Genomic DNA, 21,909 nt, shown 5'->3' with positions numbered 1-21,909 from the left:
CCTTGTGCATCTGGCTAATGTGGATCCTGGGGAGTCAAGTCTTGAACCGGGGTCCTTAGGCTTCACAGGCAAGTGCTTAACCACTAAGGCATCTCTCCAGCCTTAAAACAAGTTTTATGATAACAGGGACATACATTATTTTGCACACTGCTTTTCTTATAGATTCTTGAAGAGTAGAAAATTAGGAAATGTAGGAAATGTTCATATAAATGTGGGTCCAAGTATAGTTTGAAATAGTTTTTGTTCATTTAGATTATATTAAAGCGCTAATGTAAATTGACCTGTAGTTAGACTGTGCTCATTAATTGCTGATTATCTTTCTTGGTTGGAGTGTCCTACTTGTAATTTTTCACCATTTCTGAACCTCTTTTTACTTAGTTGAAAGAAGAAAAAACAGCAGTAATGGTTGCTAATTTCAGAAGCTATCTATATAAAACAACCTATACAAGCATTAGAAATAAACTACAAGAAAATAATAACCCTAATACCATCATGGAAAGAAGTGTGTGGGTCTCACAGTAGTCACTTACAGCTCTCTGTTATCAAGATGCTGATTGACAGATAATGGTTATGAATGCTTGCTTTCCCAGCTGCCGGAATAGGTGAAAATTGCAAGCTGTTTGCAAGCTATGAATGTGCATTAGAGTATATTAAAAGTATTATTGCTCCATGGAAATAGGAAATTTTGAAATGTATTTGCTTCTATGGTTTATTCAGTCTTTCCTACCTCAAATATAAAGTTGAAGCTTTAAGCAATTGTTTTTATTTAGCACCATATTTAGAAGAATATATGAGTGCCATCTGCTGGATTTCTCTGGTATCACATGGACCAGGTGATGTGAAATTGGAGAAATTGTTTTGCTCAAGTTTGAGCAGGACAAAGCCATATTGAAGAGGGATCCTGCCTTCCTATCTGCCTTCCTTTCTTCCCCCAGCATTTATGTAAATAAAAAATTCATATCTCAGGGCTGGATAGATTGCTAAGTGGTTAAGGCACTTGCCTGCAAAGCCTAAGGACCCAGGTTCCCCAGTACCCTCATAAAGCCAGATGCACAAGGTGGCACGTGCATCTGCAGGTGGGCTGCAGTGGCTAGATGCTCTGGTACACCCATTCTCCCTCCCTCCCTCTCTCCCCTTCTCTCTCTTAAATAAATAAAATATTTTTTAAAAATTTTATCTCTGCCCAGGCATGATGGCGCACGCCTTTAATCCTAGCACTTGAGAGACAGAGGTAGGAGGATCACCATAAGTTCAAGGCCACCCTGAGATTACATCATAAATTCTAGGTCAACTTGAGCTAGAGGGAGACCCTACTTCAAAAAAATTTATATTCTATGTAATTTTCAGTTGTCCAACTCTATATGTGAATATATAATTTTCAAATATATTTGTGATGCTATTTTGTTAATTAGCATTAGAGAAATTGTAGTCTAAGGGGGTCCCAAAAGCAAAATTTTAATAATGCAATACTGTTTTCACTGTGGCTAACTTTATTTTATGTTATTTTGGTTTTTTGGCATAGGGTCTCACTCTAGCCCAGGCAAACATGGAATTCACTGTGTAGTCTCAGGCTGGCCTTGAACTCAAGATGGCTCAGCAGTTAAGGTACTTGCCTGCAAAGCCTAAATACCCATATAAAGCCAGATGCACAGGGGCACATGCATTTGGAGTTTGTTTGCAGTGACTGGAAGCACTGGCATGCCCATTCTTTCTGTCTCCTATTTTTCTCTGCTTGCAAATAAATAAAAATATTTTAAATAAATAAAACTTAAAGGTCCAAATTCAGGATTCCATCTTTGATCTTCTCATGCTAAGTGCTTTACATAATCTTCCTCGTTGTCCTAAAAGATGAGATTTTATATTCAAGGAAACAGAAATGTCTAGACTCAGAAAATTGCTAATAATAATAATTTGAAAAAAAGAAAATAAAACTGGGCCTGGTAACTCACGCCTTTAATCCCAGCACTCAGGAGGCAGAGTTTGGAGGATCACCATGAGTAGGAGACTACCCTGAAACTACATACATAATGAATTCCAGGTCAGCCTGGGCTAGAGTGAAACCCTACCTTGAAAAACAAAAACAAAAAAAGGTTTAAATTTGCCAGGAGTGGTGGCGCATGCCTTTAAGCCCAGCACTCGGAGGCAGAGGTAGTAGGATCGCCATGAGTTCAAGGCCACTCTGAGACTACCAAGTGAATCCCAGGTCAGCCTGAGCTAGAGTGAGACCCTGCCTCAAAAAACAAAACACAAAAGGTTTAAATTCAAGTAAGATGAATCAACATCATAAAAATAAGCTTGGGCTTGCATTCATAAACCATTTGCTTTGACCTCATCTCACTCAAACTGATATGCAGTAGTACCAAGATGAAACAGTCCTATTTTAACCACCTTTCCTGTGTGGCTATGGGCTAGTTACTAAACTGTTTTGAGTTCATTTTCTAATTATTTATGAAATAATGAAACCATATTTATTTTGTTGGGCTATAGGTCCTGCGACCTTACATAAAGGCTGCCACATAACCCTGACAGTATATGCTCAGTTAATCATAGTCATTGTTACTGTCAGCATTATGGAACAGAGCACTTTTTTATTTATTGACAACTTCCATACCTACAGAAAATAAACCATGAGAATTCCCTTCCCTTCCCCATTTTCCCCTTCAAAACTCCACACTCCATCATATCCCCTCCCTTTCTCCTTTAGCGTCTCTTTTACTTTGACATCAGCATCCATTCCTCCTATTATGAGGGTCTTGCGAAGGTAGTGCGAGGTCATGGATATTGAGGCCAAGTCCTGTCTGCCACCTCTTCCTGGACTCTGAGCCTTGGAAGACGTGAAAGAAATGTTTCAGTGTTGAGCACTCCTCCATCACTTTTTCTCAGCACTGTGGTGCCTTTAGGGTCATCCCAGTGGCCACCACCATGTGAAAAGAGAAGCTTCTCTAACAAAAAGTGAGAGTAGCATTAATATATAGGTATGTACATTAAGTAAAGTGCTTACAGGTCAGTTTGGTGAACATAATATATACCCCAGCCAGCAGGGAGTTGAACAAGGACTTGGGGAGAAGCTAACCTGAATGGGGGAGGCAAAAAGACACAAGAAGGAGACCAAGCTAGGTATTAAGTTTATTTTTTACACATAGGTTTTTATAGGGTTGTAGGGGGAAGGAGTCATATTTAGGCCAGAGATCACAGGGTTACTGGCTAACTGCAATTTATTTGTTTCTTCATCAATTACCAGCAGCACCAGGAGAGGCTGTCACCCAGGCATAACGGCTCCCTCATTTCTGGTAATAGATCATTAGATGAGGAAATAGAAACTTAACTTGCTAAATGGCAGTTTCTGTCAACATGGCCGAGGTTTGGTTCATAGCTCCCAACAAATATATGCATTCAGCCAGACAAGAGCAGTTTTTATACTTTTAGGCTCATGACCTCCCCTGCCATAGGCTTTTGGTTAGGCTTTCAAAACCATTCATGTATTCCCTCCCATAGAGTAGGCCTTTAGTCCGGTAAGAGAGCAGTTGATTTCCCCATAACAGATGTGCCACTATTGCACCAATTTGGTCATTTGGCCCACTGGCCAAACTTGAGGCTTGCAGTGTTCACTGTTTGCACTGCTGATGACTTCTGTCTTCCATAAAGCTGCATGCAGTGCAACTCTTTCCAGATTTCCATCAGCTGGTCTACACAGTATTTTTTTTTTAATTTTTAATTTTTGAGAGAGAGAGGGGATGAGCATGCTAGGGATTTTCAGCTGTGTGAATGAACTCCAGACGTGCGCCCCCTTGTGTGCATGTGCGACATTGCACACTTGCGTCACTGCATCTGGCTACGTGGGACCTGGAGATTCAAACATGTGTTCTTAGGCTTCACAGGCAATTGCCTTAACCACAAAGCTTTCTCTTCAGCCTACGGAGGAGGTTTTCAGCTCAGCTCCAGATTGATTTCTCAGTGACCTTGTGGAATCTTTAGCATTAGGGTCTTATTTCTGGTGGGAAACCAAGATCCTCGGCAATGGTCTGTAATGTTTTGGGGGCATCAAGGAACTCCCTGGCCCATAACTCATTGGAAGATGTCCCATCCTTGGTACTGAAGTTTTTCTGGTAACAGTCTATGGCTTCCGGATGTGCCATTATCCAAAAAGGTAGGTTTTCATATGGCTTATTCACAATATCTTGATTTTTGATTTACCCTCCCCCACTCTTCTTTTACTGGATCTCTGTCCCTGACCTGGCTTAGCTCATTCCATCCCCAATTTGTCTACTTACACATATACAATACCATCCCCTGAAGTCCTCCCCCTCCCCCCTCGCTTATAGCCTCTTTCAGCTCACTGGCCTCTGCTACTGAGTTTCATTTCAACTCACATATAAGTCTAAACATTTTTAGCTAGGATTCACACATGTAACATTTGGCTTTCTAGACCTAGGTTAACTCACTTAGTATAAATCTTTCCAGGTTCATCCATTTCCCTGCAAATTTCATAATTTCATTTTTCTTTATGGCTGAATGGAACTCCAGTGTATAAATGTACCACATGTTCATTATCCATTTGTTAGCTGAGGAATATCTAGGCTGGTTCCACTTCCTAGCTATTGTGAATAGGGCAGTAATAAACATAGATGTGCAAGTACTCTAAGGTAGTGTAAGACAAGTTCTTAGAAGATATGTCTAGAAATTGTATAACTGTGTCATAGGGTTAATCCATTTTTAGCTATCTCAGCAATCTCCACACTGATTTCCACAATGGCTAGTCCAGATTACATAACCACCAACAATGTAGAAGGGTTCCTCTTTTTCAGAATCCTCACCAACATTTATTGTCATTTGTTTTCTGGATGATAGCCATTCTGACAGTAGTGAGATGGAATCTCAAAAGTAGTTTGTTTGATTTTTTTTTTTTTATTTGACAGAAAGAGGGAGAAAGAATGGACACACCAGGACCTCCAGCCACTGTAAATGAACTCCAGATGCATGTGCCAACTTGTCCATCTGGTTTACATAGGTCCTGGGGAATTGAACCTAGGTCCTTTGGCTTTGCAAACAAGCACCTTAACTGCTAAGCCATCCCCCCAGTCCTCAAAGTGGTTTTAATTTGCATTTCCCTGTTAGCTAAGTATGTAGCACTTTTAAAAGAGATGTTTATATGCCATCTATATTTCTTCTTTTGAGAACTCTCTAGTTCTGTAGCCCATATTTTAATTGGGTTGTTTAATTTCTTATTATTTAGTTTTCTAAGTTCTTTGTATATCCAAGATATTAATCATCTGTCAGATGTATAGCTGGCAAAGATTTTCTCTCATTCTATAGGTTGTCTCTTTGCTTAGAATAGAGCACTTTTCATGTGAAATGGACTCATTGTTTCATGGTTTTTTGTTTTTTTCTTCTTTGGTTTTTCGAGGTAGGGTCTCACTCTAGCTCGCACTGACATGGAATTCACTATGTAGTCTCAACGTGGCCTCGAACTCATGGCTGTCCTCCTACCTCTGCCTCTCAAGGCGCACGCCACCATGTGTATTTAATGTATTTTGACCTCTGACTTTGAGCCACCAAAATTCCCTGTGCGGCTGTTGACTCAGACCCACTTTTCTGAGGTTGAAATTCGGCCTGAAGCTATTAAACAGATCCTCCTATGCAAATATAATTAGACATGGTGGCACAGGCCTTTAATCCCAGCATTCTGGAGGAAGAGATGGGAGGATCTCTATGAGTTCTAAGCCACCCTGAGACTACATAATGAATTCCAGGTCAGCCTGGACTAGAGTAAGGCTCTACCTGGAAACCTCCCAAAACAAACAAGTCTGAGGGAAGCTGGGTGTGGTGCTTTACACCTATAATCTCAGCACTTGGGAGGCAGAAGTAAACCTGGACTAAGGTGCTGAGGAAAGTCAGGCACCTTTCATCACCATAAGCTATCGTGGGCTAGAGAGGTGTTTTAGGCCTATTAAGGCCTTTAAGTGTAAAGCCAAAGGACCCAGGCAAGGCAGATGCACAAAGGGGAACATGCATCTGGAACCCACTTGCTGTGGCTGGAATCCTTGAGAAACACATTCTTTATCTAGTAAGTACTTTAAAAAGAAACAATTTTGCAGAGTAAGGAAAAGTCTGCTACAAGTATCATTGGGCAAACTGAAATATCAGAAAAACTACAGTTTCTTTTGGGATTGACAGTAAAGTAGCAATGGAAGCCACTCAGACTGCGCTCTCTCCCTCCTCCTCTCCGGGGAGAGGGGAACGATCATCAATGGCAGCGGGCAGTCACAATGCGCGATGCCCACACCAACTTCACGCTCAGGAGAGAACACTGTGCCTCCTCCTCGTGGTTTCCGGTGCTCTACACAGTCAGAGAAACTTCTCTAGTAAAGAACTATAGAAATGATCCCTGAAAGTATAGTCTTGACCTTGCTTCCTTCGGCTCTCCGCACTGCCGGAAATTCACCCACATTTTGTTAACAGTGAGAAATTGGTGGTTTGCTTTTCGGCAATGCCACATCGCATTGTGCATTGGGATATGTGTGGAAGACACTTTATTCATTACCAATGTTTACACAGCCTTGTGGAACTGCAGTTTTTAAAGACATTTCGAGCTGTCACATTAATTAACATACGGTGGCTGGCCAGCCAATCACTAGCGAGTTATTTCTGACCCCGCCCCACTCCTGCCTCTGAGCTCAGGTGATGCATGCCCTGGCCTGGGGGGTGGAAGGAGCTGAGCCTGGGCTGCAGAGCCTGGATTCCCGCCCCCAAGTAAAATGTGAGCGCTGGCAGACACGGGTGGGCTGCGACCAGTGGCTGATGCTAGAAGGCCTTGGTGAAGGAAAAAGAGAGAATAAAAGAAGGCAAGAAAAATGACCAAGCGAAGATTGCATGTCTTCCTTTGGAATTTTAACCTATGATCTAAGTACCAAAGATAGAGCTGGGTGTGGTGGAGGCTCACTTGTGGGTCCAGCAACCCAGAGGCAGAGTCAAGAGGATTGCTCTGAGTTAAGTTCTAGGCCAGTCCTGGCCACACAGCAAGACCCTGTCTTAAAAACACACACACACAGGCTGAAGAGATCGCTCAGTGGTTAAGGCACTTGCCTGTAAAGCCTAAGGAGCCAGATTTGAGTCCTCAGTACCCACATAAAGCCAGATGCATAAAGTGGTGCACGTGTCTGGAGTTCCTTTGCAGTGGTAACCTATGCCATCTTACTCCCCTCCTGCCTGGCTCCCTTCTTTCCTCTGTGTAGTATGTCATTTCACACACATGCAGAATGTAGATTTGAGCTGGGGAACTAGAATTCATTTGCACTGATAAGAGGTCCTGACATGCTAGTTCATTCATGTTTTCTCTCCTCAGAAATGAATAACTAAAATTATATTAAAAAATAAAATATACAACCCTCAGGGGGAAAAAAGCATGAGGTATTTGTATTTTGGAGATTACCATTTTGTGCTTAACAAGATGACCTCCAGTTCACTCCATTGTCTTGCAAATAATTTTTTTTTTATTAACAACTTCCATGATTGTAAACAATATCCCATGGTAATGCCCTCCCTCCCCCAACTTTCCCCTTTGAAACTCCACTCTCCATCATAGCCCCTCCCCCTCTCAATCAGTCTCTATTTTATTTTGATGTCATGGTTTTTCCTGTTATTATGATGGTCTTGTGTAGGTAGTGTCCGGCACTGTGAGGTTATGGATATCCAGGCCATTTTGTGTCTGGAGGAGCACATTCTAAGGATTCCTACCCTTCCTTTGGCTCTTACATTCTTTCTGCCACCTCTTCTGCAATGGACCATGATGTGATAGAGATATTTCAATGCTGAGCACTCCTCTGTCACTTCTCAGCACCATGGTGCCTTCTGAGTCATCCCAAGGTCACTGCCATCTGAAAAGAGGTTTTCTAACCAAAAATGAGAGTAACATTAATATATGGGTATGAACATTAAGAGAAGTGCTTACTGGGCAGTTTGGTGAGCATAGTATATACATTTAGCCAGCCAGCAGCAGGCGTTATGCCCTTAGGGCCCATAACTACCCCTGTTGTAGGTTTACAGTATCAGGGATGTATTCCCTCCCATGTCTTACAAATTATTTGTTTGTTTGTTTGTTTGTTTCCATTGAGACAAGGTCTCATATAGTCCACATGGCCTCAAACTTGCTATGTACTTGAGGATGGCCTTAAACTACTGATTCTCCTGCCTTGACTTCCCAAATTCTGAGGTTGCATGTGGCCCATGCATCCAGAATTTGTAGCAGCGGCAGTAGCAGAAGACCCTGGTGTACCAATTCTCCCTCCCCTACTCTCCCTTCTTCCCATCCCCTTCTCTCTTAAATAAAGATTTAAATAAATAGTATCATGTTTTAGTATGAATTGCTTTGTACTGATTAAAACCCAGCCAGGCATGGTGGTGCAGGCCTTTAATCCCAGCACTTGGGAGGCAGAGGTAGGAGGATCACCATTCAAGGCCACCCTGAGACTTCTCAGTGACCTCCAGGTCAGCTGGAGCTAGACTGAGACCCTATCTCAAAAAGCTAAAAACAAAACAACACACACACACGAGAGAGAGAGATAGAGAGAGAGAAAGAGAGAGGGAGAGAGAGAGGAACTTTATTAGAAGAGTTAAATCTGTTTTGTTAACTGAATATCAAAGGAAGAAAGAAGTACTCCTCTCCAGGATGTAGGAGATGGAGGAATGGGTTCCCACATAAACTAGACAAGTGCAGTGAATGGTGCATTTAAAGGACTTGGAAGGGACAGACTCTTGAGCATGCTCCAAGCATCAACTACCTAGTCATTTACAGGATGGAACTGCTATGCCCAGTTCTCGGTGCCCCCAGTGACCACCAAGGAGAACCAAACACGTATGCAAGGGCAAGGAGCTTTAATTCAGACTTAAGCTCAGTCTCTTGACTTCACCAATGTAGTGGACCCATACAAGAACCCCGAGTAGTGGGAGGGTAGTGTTCTTATAGGAATTTGAACAAAGAAGTAGGGGAATGGTTACATGATTGGTATAATTTTTTTTAATTTATTTATTTGAGAGTGACAGACACAGAGAGAAAGACAGAGAGGGAGAGAGAGGGAATGGGGGTGCCAGGGCTTCCAGCCTCTGCAAACGAACTCCAGATGCGTGCGCTCCCTTGTGCATCTGGCTAACGTGGGACCTGGGGAACCGAGCCTCGAACCGGGGTCCTTAGGCTTCACAGGCAAGCGCTTAACCGCTAAGCCATCTCTCCATCCCATGATTGGTATATTTAAGTAGTAACTCAGTTGTATTTTTCTGATAGGCTTAGGATGCTGGTAGGCAAAGCTAGTGGGCTGGGGCTTAGGGGAATTTCAAGCAGGTTAGGTAACGTTTATTGTGGTTGGCTATGTGTGTTTGAGGAACTTAAGCAACTTATCTTGTGACCATAGAAATGTATGGCCTACATTACCAAGGCCCTTGGTTTCCCACCAGGAATAGATGGTAAGACCCTATTGCTGAAGACTCCACATACTTGGGCTGCAAGGCCACTGAGAAATCCTGCTGGAACTGAGCTGATAACCTCTCCAGGTAGACCAGCTAAAGAAAGCTGGAAGAAGCCATTCTACATGTAGTTCAATGGGAGAAAGAGATACCACCAGTGAAGATACTCAACAGTGGACACTGCAAGCCTTATAATTGGCCAGCCCAGGTCAAATGAGCCAACGGGTGCAGTAGTGGCACATCTGTCATGGTGGAAACCAACTGCCCTCCAACTGGACTGGAGGCCCGCTCCATGGGGAGGAATACATCCCTGATATTGAAAACTTAAAACAGGGGTAGTCATGAGCCCTAGGGGTATAACATCTGCTGATGTCTGGAAAAATATATATACTATGCTTATCAAACTACCCAGTAATCACTTCTCTTAATATTTATACCCTTATATTAATGCTACTCTCACTCTGGGTAGAGAATCTTCTCTTTTCAGATGGCAGTGACCTTGGGATGACTCAGAAGGTATCATAGTGCTGGAAAGAAGTGACTGGAGTACTGAGTAACATCTCGATCACACCTTCCAAGGCTCAGGGTCCATTGTGGAAGAGGTGGCAGAAAGAATGTAAGAGCCAAAGGAAGGGTAGGACTCCTTACAACTTGCTCCCTCCAGACATAAAATGGCCTGGATATCCATGACCTCATAGTGCCTGACACTACCTACACAAGACCATCATAAGAGGAGAAAAAGATCATGACATCAAAATAAAAGAGAGTGATTGAGATGGGGAGGAAATATGATGGAGAATGGAATTTCAAAGGGGACAGTGGGGGGGGGGAGGGACGGTATTACCAAGGGATATTTTTTATAATCATGGAAGATGCTAATAAAAATTGAGAAGAAAAAAAAAAGGACACAACAGAGCCGGGCAGGTGGTGCATGCTTTTAATCCCAGCACTCGGGAGGCAGAGGTAGGAGGAGTGCTGTGAGTTCAAGGCCACCCTGAGACTGCATAGAAAATTCCAGGTCAGCCTGGACCAGATTGAAAAACCAAAAAACAAAACAAAACAAAAAAAGGACACAGCAATAAAACTATAGAACAATTTCTGTCATGAAGATAGATACAAAAATCCTCAATAAAATACTTGCAAATTAAAAATAAAAAAAACCTGGAAATAGCCAAAATATGGAACCAGAGGCATATTATGTCGCCATTTAAAGCTAAGGAATATTTGTTGTCAATTCTGTGAAATGGCTACAATATATTATGAATAAAAGCAATTTAGAAAATGTTGCTGGGTGTGGTGGTACACGCCTTAATCCCAGCACTTGAGAGGCAGAGGTAGGAGGATCACAGTGAGTTCGAGGCCTGAGACCCTCCTGAGAATACAGAGTGAATTCCAGGTCAGCCTGAGCTAGAGTGAGATTGAGATCCAACCTCAAAAACACAAAACAAAACAACAACAACAACAAAAATTTATTTTTTAAAATATTTTACTTTTATTTAGTTATTTTTTCTACAGAGGGAAAGAGGGAGAGACAGAGAGAGAGACAATAGGTGTGCCATGACCTCCAGCCACTGCAAATGAACTCCAGGCGCATGTGCCACCTTGTGCATCTGGCTAACATGGGTTCTGGGGAATCAAACTTGGGTCCTTTGGCTTTGCAGGCAAACGCCTCAACCGCTAAGCCATCCCTCCAGCCCCATTTTACTAATATTTTAAGTCCAATCCCTGTTTGAATTCTTTTAGCACAGGCTGCTGCCTCACTGGCTGAAGAACCATCTTTGCAGTTTTTGTCCTGGGAGCTTAGAAACCAACCTCCAGTGAGATGCGGTATCTCCGGTAGCCTCTGGACATGGTGTCTAAGCTCCTGCTCAGACCTGCTTCTTCTGTCCTCCACAAGCTGGAGAGATCCTGAAGCACTTTAGGTTACTGAGTGCCCTGGTCTCTCTGTGATATTGCTTCAGCATACCTGAGTACATTCCAAAAGGTGGTTTCCTAATTCACAGGAGAGTTCGTCATCAAGTATCTGAAAGGTCATCAGTAGCAGAAACTCCACTGACTGTAACCAGATGGACAGAAGGTGAAATCTAACATCACATTGTAAATGAGTCATGTTGTCTGGGCCTCAGTTTCTTCTTCTGTAGAATAAGGACTGCATCGTCATGTTGTGATGTCGCTAAGCCATTTACAGGTGTGTTTCCTACGTTATTGTTGGGAACCACCCTGTATAGAGCTGGGAAAGAGCTCTCTACAAGCACAGGAGTAGTGCCGCCCAACTCCCCTCATGTTTTTTTTTTTTTAATTTTATTTTATTTTTAATTTTTTTAAAAAATTATTTATTTATTTATTTGAGAGCGACAGGCACAGAGAGAAAGACAGGTAGAGGGAGAGAGAGAGAATGGGCGCGCCAGGGCTTCCAGCCACTGCAAACAAACTCCAGACGCGTGCACCCCCTTGTGCATCTGGCTAACGTGGGACCTGGGGAACCGAGCCTCGAACCGGGGTCCTTAGGCTTCACAGGCAAGCGCTTAACTGCTAAGCCATCTCTCCAGCCCTATTTTAAATTTTTATTAACATTTTCCATGATTTTAAAAAAAATCCTATGGTAATTCCCTCCCTCCCCCCCACACACACTTTCCCCTTTGAAATTCCATTCTCCATCGTATTACCTCCCCATCTCAATCATTGTACTTACATATATACAATACCAACCTATTAAGTACCCTCCTCCTTTCCATTCTCTTCCCTTTATATCTCCTTTTTAACTTACTGGCCTCTGCTACTAAGAATTTTCCTTCTCACGCAGTGTATTAACATTTTATATAACAATAGCATTCTAAAGCCTACGGTGGATAGCATGCATCTATATGTAGATGAATCGACAGTCACAGTACTTTTCTACAGCTGTAATACATTATGAAACTAAGACCCCTCCCTGTCATCATACACAAGAATGAGCTCAATACTCTCACTTTTGGTTAGAGAAGCTTCTCTTTTCACATGGTGATGATGATAGTGCTGAAAAGTGACAGAGTGTTCAGCACTGAAAGATCTCTATCACACCTTCCAAGGCTCAGGGTCCATTATGGAAGAAATGCTGGAAAGAATGTAAGAGCCAAAGGAAGGGTAGGACTGCTTACAATGCACTCTTCCAGACACAAGTTGGCCTCTCATTCATGAGCTCGCAGTGCTTAGCAGTACCTTCACAAGACCCCCCCATAAGAGGAGGAAAAGATGATGACATCAAAATAAAAGAGAGACTAATTGAGAGGGGGAGGGATATGATGGAGAGTGAATTTGTGAAGGGGAAAGTAAGGGAGGGAATTATTATGGTTTCTTGTCTGTAGTTATGGAAGTTGTCAATAAAAAAAGAAGTGTAAAAGAGGGCTGGAGAGCCGGGCGTGGTGGCACACGCCTTTAATCCCAGCACTTGGGAGGCAGAGGTAGGAGGATCGCCGTGAGTTCAAGGCCCCCCTGAGACTACAGAGCTAATTCCAGGTCAGCCTGGACCAGAGTGGGACCCTACCTCAAAAAACCAAAAAAAAAAACAAAACCAAAACCAAAAACAAAACAAAAAACCAAAAAAAACCAAAACAACAACAACAAAAAAAACAACAACAAGGGCTTAGCAGTTAAGGTGTTTGCCTGCAAAGCCAAAGAACCTCAGTTCGTGGGCTGGAGGGATGGCTTAGCAGTTAAGGCATTTGTCAGCAAAGCCAAAGGACCCAGGTTCAATTCCCCAGGACCCACGTTGGCCAGATGCACAAGGGTGCACATGCATCTGGAGTTCATTTGCAGTGACTGGAGGCCCTGGCATGCCCATTCTCTCTCTCCCCCTCTTTTTCTGTCTAATAAATAAATAAATAAAATATTTTAAAAAAAAGAACCTCAGTTCGATTCTCCAGGAACCACGTAAGACAGATGCACAAGAGGGCACATGCTACTGGAATTCGTTTAGAGTGGTTGGAGGTCTGGTGCACCCATTCTCGCTCTCCCTCTCAAATAAATAAATAAAAATAAAGTTAATTTTTTTTCTAAGAAGTTTGAATAAGAAAAAAAAAAAGCTCAAAATGGGTCAAAAATTTAAATACAAGATGAAACCATGAAACTCCTAAGTGGTTTTTGGGGGGAGCAGAAAAGAAACACATCAGAACATTATTATTAAGCCAGGTGTGGTAGCTGACGCTTTTAATTGCAGAACTCAGGAGGCAGAGGTAAGAGGATTGCCATGAGTTCAAGTCCAGCCTGAGTGTAAATAATGAATTCCAGGTCAGCCTGGGCTAGACTGAGACTTTACCTCGAAAAACCAAAAATAAACAAAAAACCACGTTAGAACAGACAGTTATATTTTATTAATAGCCCAAAGCCACAGACAAGAGAAACAAAACCAAATGGATTACATAAAAATTAGAAGTAAAACATCAGCCATGCGTTGATGGCATATGCCCTTAATCTTAGCACACAGGAAGCAGAGATAGGAAGGTAACGGTGAGTTGGAGGTCAGCCTGGGAGTACAGAGTAAGTTCTATCCAGGTCAGGCTGGGCTAGAATGAGACCCTGCCTCAAAAATAAATACATAAGAGCCGGGCGTGGTGGCGCACGCCTTTAATCCCAGCACTCAGGAGGCAGAGGTCGGAGGTTCGCCGAGAGTTCGAGGCCACCCTGAGACTACAGAGTTAATTCCAGGTCAGCCTGGACCAGAGTGAGACCCTACCTCGAAAAACCAAAATAATAATAATAATAATAATAATAATAAATAAATACATAAGCCGGGCGTGGTGGCTCACGCCTTTAACATCAGATCTGAAACTCTGAAACTGCTAGAGGAAAAAGTAAAGGAAACCCTCCAACATATTGGTCTTGGCAAAGACTTTCTGAATACAACCTCAATTGTTCAGGCAATAAAACCACAGATTAATCTCTGGGATGTCATGAAAATACAAAGATTTTGCACTGCAAAGGACACAGTGAAAAAAGCAAAGAGGCAACCTACAGAATGGGAAAAAATCTTCACCAGCTATATATCTGATAGAGGATTAATATCTAGGATATACAAAGAACTCAAAAAGTTAAATAATAAGGAATCAAACAAGCCAATCAAAAAATGGGCTATGGAGCTAAATAGAGCATTCTCAAAGGAAGAAATACAAATGGCATATAAGCATCTAAAAAAATGTTCCACGTCACTAGTCATCAGGAAAATACAGATTAAAACTATATTGAGATTCCATCTCACTCCTGTTAGATTAGCCACCATCATGAAAACAAATAATCATAAATGTTGGCAGGGATGTGGAAAAAGAGGAACCCTTCTACACTGCTGGTGGGAATGCAATCTGGTCCAGCCATTGTGGAAATCAGTGTGGAGGTTCCTAAAACAGCTAAAGATTGATCTACCATATGACCCAGCTACAGCACTCCTAGGCATATATCCGAGGGACTCATCTCATTTCCTTAGAAGTACATGCTCAACCATGTTTATTGCTGCTCAATTTATAATAGCTGGGAAATGGAACCAGCCTAGATGTCCCTCAACTGATGAGTGGATAATGAAGATGTGGCACATTTATACAATGGAGTTCTACTCAGCGGTAAAGAAAAATGAAGTTATGAAATTTGCAGAAAAATGGATGGACCTGGAAAGGATTATACTAAGTGAGGTAACCCAGGAAGGGAGGAGGGTACTTAATAGGTTGATATTGTATATATGTAAGTACAATGATTGTGATGGGGAGGTAATATGATGGAGAATGGAATTTCAAAGGAGAAAGTGTGGGGGGGGAGGGAATTAACACAGGATTTTTTTTTATAATCATGGAAAATGCTAATAAAAATTAAAATAATAATAATAAAATTAAAAAAAAGAAAAATAAATAAATACATAAGCCGGGCGTGGTGGCTCACGCCTTTAATCCCAGCAATGGGGACGCAGCGGTAGGAGGATTGCCCTGAGTTCAAGGCCACCCTGAGATGACAGAGTTAATTCCAGGTCAGCCTGGACCAGAGTGAGACCCTACCTCGAAAAACCAAAAATAAATAAATAAATAAATAATAGTCACTAGTAAACAGGTAGTAAATTGGAAAAAAAAAACAACTTGGCATAGTTGCACATGCCTTTAATTCTACCACTGGGTAAGAGAGACAGGAGTAAAACACACAGAAATATAATTAAAATTTTAAAATAGAAGCAGGGGGCACACTCTTCTGTTCCTGTTGTCCACCTGATGTTGGCCAGGGGTTGATAATAAACTCCTTTTTCCCAGAAAGAAAAAGAAAGAAAGAAAGAAAGAAAGAAAGAAAGAAAGAAAGAAAGAAAGAAAGGAGAAAGAAAGAGGGAGGGAGAGAAAGAAGGAAAGAAAGAAGGAAGGAAGGAAGGAAGGAAGGAAGGAAGGAAGGAAGGAAGGAAGGAAGGAAGAAGGAAGGAAGGAAGGAAGGAAAAAGCTCAGCCTGATGGTGCACGCCTTTAATCCCAGCCCTCGGGCGGCAGAGGTAGGAGGTGTTCGAGGCCACCCTGAGACTACATAGTGAATTCCAGGTCAGCCTGGACTAGACTTTCTGAAACCCTACCTCGAAAAACTAATTTTTTTTAAGTGGAACAGGAGGAAGTCCCTGTGAAACCCAAAGCTGGTTGGGACAACAAAGCGAGTTCCAGAACAGCCTAGGCTAAAGCAAGAGCCTACCTCAAACTACTAATAAACGCAATGAAAAAATAACTAAAAAACTCAGAAAACTTTATAAGCTATCATGGGCTAGAGAGGTTTTAGGCCTATTAAGGCCTTTGCGTGTAAAGCCAAAGGACCCAGGCACGGCAGATGCACAAAGGGGAACATGCATCTGGAACCCACTTGCAATCCCTGAGAACCACATTCTTTATCTAACAAGTACTTTAAAAAGAAACAATTTTGCAGAGAAAGGAAAAGCTTGCTACAAGTATCACTGGGCAAACAGAAATATCACAAAACACGGTTTCTTTTTAGACTACCAGTAAAGTAACAATGGAAGCCACTCAGACTGCGCTCTCTCCCTCCGCCTCTCCGGGGAGAGGGGAACGATCATCAATGGCAGCGGGCAGTCACAATGCGCGACGCCCCCACCAGCTTCAGGCTCAGGAGAGAACACTGTGCCTCCTCCTCGTGGTTTCCGGTGCTCTACACAGTCAGAGAAACTTCTCTAGTAAAGAAATATAGAAATGATCCCTGAAAGTATAGTCTTGACCTTGCTTCCTTCGGCTCTCCGCACTGCCGGAAATTCACCCACATTTTGTTAACAGTGAGAAATTGGTGGTTTGCTTTTCGGCAATGCCACATCGCATTGTGCATTGGGATATGTGTGGAAGACACTTTATTCATTACTAATGTTTACACAGCCTTGTGGAACTGCAGTTTTTAAAGACATTTCGAGCTGTCACATTAATTAACATACGGTGGCTGGCCAGCCAATCACTAGCGAGTTGTTTCTGGCCCCGCCCCACTCCTGCCTCTGAGCTCAGGTGATGCATGCCCTGGCCTGGGGGGTGGAAGGAGCTGAGCCTGGGCTGCAGAGCCTGGATTCCCGCCCCCAAACAAAATGTGAGTGGGCATGGTGGCACACACCTTTAATCCCAGCACTTGGAAGGCAGAGGTAAGAGAATTGCTGTGAGTTCAAAGTCATCCTGAGACTACATAGTGAATTCCAGGTCAGCCTGAGCTAGAATGAGACCCTACCTCAAAAAAATCTATAAATAAGTCAATTAAATTAAATTAAAAAGGCAGGAAAAATGACAAAGCAAAGACTGCTTTGAACCTAAGGGGGTAGAGTTAGGGTGACTGGAACCCTGAAGGAACAATGTGCAAGAAAGTTTGCAGTTAATAGAAAATCTATGATAATGAGACATTTTATCTCTCTTGCCTAGTTCAGTAGAACCGTTTTCCCACAGTCAGGACCTCTCTTAGGAGGGAGGTGTTTCATAGGATTTAAACATTGTGGTTGGTCAAGTTCAGCCCGCCCCCCCCCCCACCGCTGCCAGGGCTAATCTCTTCCGGAGACAACTCCTAGCCTAACCAACTAGCTGTCCCTCTGGCTCAGGTCAGCCCACCCCCATAAGGTTATAACTGCCTTTGGAAGGGGAGGGCAGATTCCCTCTGTCCCTGTGACTTGGTAACTTCCAGCTGTGCGTGAGTTTTTCCCTAGGTGTGGCCTTGGCTGCTTCTGCTCAAGCCCACGCCCAGGCCCAGGGGAGCTGAACCCCAGCCCTTACTCTGCCCGCGTGGGTTCTTTATCCCCTCCAGCTCCCCACATGAAAGGGGCTCCTTGAACTTTCTTTTCTCTTTCCTTTCCTCGCTTCTTTCCCCAGGCCCTCCACGTGGGATCTCTGGTCACATGGGTGCCTTTCCTTAGCTTTTCCTCTATGAGCTTGAGAAGGTTCTGAACTCTTCCCGAGACCTGTGGTCATTTACTTCCTGGGCCTTAATGCATCTCTCATCCATGAGTCTTAAAGGAGCCTATGGTGTAATTTTTTAATATATAACTTATAAGCTTGTAATATAAAGACATTTTATTTATTTACAAGCAGAGAGAGAGGGGGAGAGATTGGGCGCTCCAGGGCCTTTAGCCACTGCAAACAAACTCCAGATGCATGCACTACTTTGTGCATCTGGCTTTATGTGGGTACTGGAGAATCAAAGCCAGGAAGTTAGGCTTTGCAGGCAAGCACCTTAACTGCTGACCCATCTCTTCAGCCCTATAGTTTGGAACTTCTTAAGTCTTCCTTTAGGATAGACTGTTTCAATTCAGAAGTAGCAACACAGCAAATTCTTACTTCTACCATGAGAAAGGGTCTGGGGCTTCCCACGCCCTCACTGACATCTGTAAACAGCAACAGCTTTGGAACCTGTTTTCCAGCTTCTGTGGGTTGGTTTCTTCTCGCCTGAATGGACTAACAAGGATTTAGGGCACACTGTTGAACACAAAGGGTGAGACCAATATCCTTGCCCTGCTTCCAATCTCCACAATTTACTGTTTCATCATCAAGCATGTTAGCCATAGCTAGTTTTGCCTTTGGTATACAAAGCCTGGATTCCTGGTGAAAGAAGGGGAGACCTCACCACCACCCCTACCCCCTTTCAGATTGAGAAAGCTCCCATCTCTTCCTACTGTGTTGAATATTAGCATTCTACTGAAGTGTGTCTTTCATCCCATCTTGAAATGGCCTCAACTAAATTTTCCTTTTGTTTTTGAGATAGACTCTAACTCTTTTCATTTGGTGGTTTGTTTGTTTGTTTTGTTTTCTGAGACAGGGCCTCCTGTAGCTCAGTCTGACTTCTGGTCTATGCAGTCAAGGCTGGTCTTCGAACTGATCCTCCTGGTTCCACCTCCTAAGTGCTGAGATTATAGGCATGTCCAGACCCACCTTGCTGATCCGACTCATTATTGTCCTGCCTCAGACTCAGGAGTGCTGGAGTTACAAGAGCACTCTTCCACAGACAAGGAAGGAGGCTGACTGGCAAACAAGATCCCCCAGTTCGGAGGCAGTTTAGGTGACTGGACCCCAAAAGTAAACTGCAGGAATGGCTCTGGGCCGATCCTTGCAGACTCCACTTTGCTAGAGAGCAAAGGATCTTCCTTCTCTTAATCTCTTGCCTAAAGGAGTTTCCTTGACCTGTCTTTCCATGAACAACCTGAGCCCCTCTCTGGGAGGGAGCTCCCTTTTCCTAGAATTTAAATCTGATCCTGACATTGTGGTTGGTATCAAGAATATCCCTAACCAACAACTTATTGGGCACAAGGATTTTCCTGTAGCCTATGGCTTCTGGGAGTAACCTTATCTACTCTGCAGGGTACTTCTGTTCAAACTCTCTTTTTAACAATTATACATACAAAAACATTACACATACATGTTATATATAAATTATATATATGTAATACTTTATATTTTTATTTATTTATTTTTCAAGAAGAGAGACAGAGAATGGGCCCACCAGGGCCTCCAGATACTGTAAACAAACTCCAGGTAAATGTGCCACTTTGTGCATCTGGCTTTATATGGATACTGGGGAATCAAACCCGCTTTGTTAGGTTTTGCAGGCAAGTGCTTTAACCAGTGCAGTCGAACTCCAGACGCTTGCGCCACCTAGTGGGCATGCGCAACCTTGCTTTGGCCTCACCCTTGGGCACCTGCTTATGTGGGATTAGAGAATCAAACATGGGTCCTTAGGCTTTGCAGGCAAGCACCTTAATCTCTAAGCCATCTCTCCAGCCCAAAATTATATATATATATAATTTTATTTTCATTTATTTAATAGAGACAGAATGGGGGAGAGAGAGAATGGGCAAACAAACTCCAGATGCATGCGCCACCATGTGCACCTGGCTTATGTGGGACCTGGAGAATCAAACCTGAGTCCTTAGGCTTCGCAGGCATGCACCTCAACCGCTAAGCCATCTCTCCAGCCCCCCAAAATATATTTTTAACTATATAACAAATAAGTAGGTTTCCTTATGGCATTTTTGTAACATCTTTGGTTTCTGTTAACACTCCTGTTTTTCCTATGGGCCGTGTGAGCCTGTAGAGCGATGGAGGAGCTGCTGCGCCATGTGGCAGTCAGTCTCCTGACCTTATCAAGCAGAAAGCCGGCGTGTTTGCTGGAGGCAATCCTGAGGGCGGTTCAGACAAGCTCTTCCTTCACAAACTGCCCAACATCGCCTGAAACAAACTACTTAGGTACTCAGGATCAGCCTCAGAAACTATTCTATCTAGCAATCTGTCCGTTGAAAGTAACTATAAGTATGATTGACCCATAAATATCTGCCTTGTCCAGAGCCAAAGATAATGGTTTTATTTTCCACACCTTCGGATTTCACTTGTGAGCCACTGTAGAAACTGGGGAGCTACAGATTCATACTGATGTGTTGCTGTCAGCTGTTTTTGATAATCCCCGCCCCCCAGTACATCTCTAGTGCTTGGTTTTCTTCTTGTCTCTCTCTCCCCCCCCCCCCAAGATAGGGTCTTGCTCTAGCCCAAGCTGACCTGCAATTCATGACATAGTCTCAGTTTGGCTTCGAACTCATAGTGATCCTCTTACCCTGGCCTCCCAAGTGCTGGGACTAAAGGTGGAAGCTTCTATTTGAGGGGAGGAAGAAGCCCCAGGACAATGTTCCTGGCACCCATGTTTACTAACCAGGTCCTCCTCTGGATCCTTGGGTTCCACTAAGGCATTATATCCTTTCACTCCACGAGAATAAGGCCAAGTCTCTTCTTACTATTCACCCTTGCCAGAAAGTTCAAGTTCTGTACCCAATCACCTTTCCTTGCGACCCGTCAGGCTTAGATACTTACACTAAACCTGTCACTGTGCCCGCTGTCTGTCCACAAGTCCAAGACATATTCTCCACGTGTACCAGGAAGCAGCTTGAATCAATATAAACCACATAGGCATAATAGCAGACATAATTCTATCCCTTCTGGACTCCGGTTCCATTTTGTAGATGAACACTGTCCTCTAAGAGTGGGCATTTCCTCTCCCAGCACCATTTGCTCTCTGCACGGGAACCCGGAGAAACTGCGATCTGCGCTAGTAATGTTCCTGGCACAAGGTCAGAATTCAGTCCCTGCTTGAAATTCAAGAGGTTTCTCCACTGGTGAATTTAATATTGCAGGGCAGCATTTTTCCAGTGGGCCATAAAATAATTCAGCAGTAGTTCACATTTATTGAACAAAAATATGGTAAACCCTGAGCAGCTTGAAGCCCTAAATATGGGTGCTTAGGTTCTTATTTGTGGGTGCTGTGTGGTATGGTGGTGGCGGTGGGGTGTGTATGTGTGTGTGAGAGAAGGAGCACGTCCCTTGCATGCAGAGCCCAGGAGAGCACTGAGTGTCTTCCGTGATCACTCATTCTAGTTCCTGAGATGGAGTCGCCTTCTGAATAAGGAACTGTAGTTTTTTTGTTTTTGTTTTTTTTAATACAAAGGTCTCAGTTTTGTTTATTTTTTATTTGAGAGCGACAGACAGAGAAAGAAAGAGGCAGAGAGAGAGAGAAGAGAGTGGGCTCGCCAGGGCTTCTAGCCAGAACTCCAGATGTGTATGCCCCCTTGTGCATCTGGCTAATGTGAGTCCTGGGGAATCGAGCCTTGAACCGGGGTCCTTAGGCTTCACAGGCAAGCGCTTAACCGATACGCCATCTCTCCAGCCCCAAGGAACTGTAGTTTTCCTAAATGCCAGCAAGTCCCATCTCAGCTCCTCACAGTACTGGGGTAACAGATGTCCATGGCCACACCCAGCTGTTTACATGAATCATGGGGACTCAAACTCAGGTTGTCTCAGGCCCTCATGTTTGGGGAAGACACTAACCCACTGAGCCAACTTTGAGATCATTTTTGGAACTTAATGTGCCCTATTTCTTTTTTAAAAGAAATATTTTTATTTTTATTTATTTGAGAAAGAGACAGAGAGAATGGGTGCGCAAGTGCCTCTGACCACAG

The 21,909-nt window shown here is 43.2% G+C and overlaps 2 non-coding genes across 2 annotated transcripts; both read right to left on the bottom strand.

The window, feature by feature from the left end:
• Nucleotides 1-6,190: 6,190 nt before the first annotated feature.
• LOC123458043 lies at nucleotides 6,191-6,401 on the bottom strand. Its single transcript, XR_006635361.1, has one exon. It is a non-coding gene; the product is annotated as a small nucleolar RNA U3 (small nucleolar RNA).
• Nucleotides 6,402-16,454: 10,053 nt separating this feature from the next.
• LOC123458045 lies at nucleotides 16,455-16,665 on the bottom strand. The gene has a single exon (XR_006635363.1). It is a non-coding gene; the product is annotated as a small nucleolar RNA U3 (small nucleolar RNA).
• Nucleotides 16,666-21,909: the final 5,244 nt, after the last annotated feature.

This window comes from Jaculus jaculus, chromosome 1, assembly GCF_020740685.1.
Source record: "Jaculus jaculus isolate mJacJac1 chromosome 1, mJacJac1.mat.Y.cur, whole genome shotgun sequence".
NCBI lineage: Eukaryota > Metazoa > Chordata > Mammalia > Rodentia > Dipodidae > Jaculus > Jaculus jaculus.
This window is presented reverse-complemented; position numbering and strand designations above follow the sequence as displayed.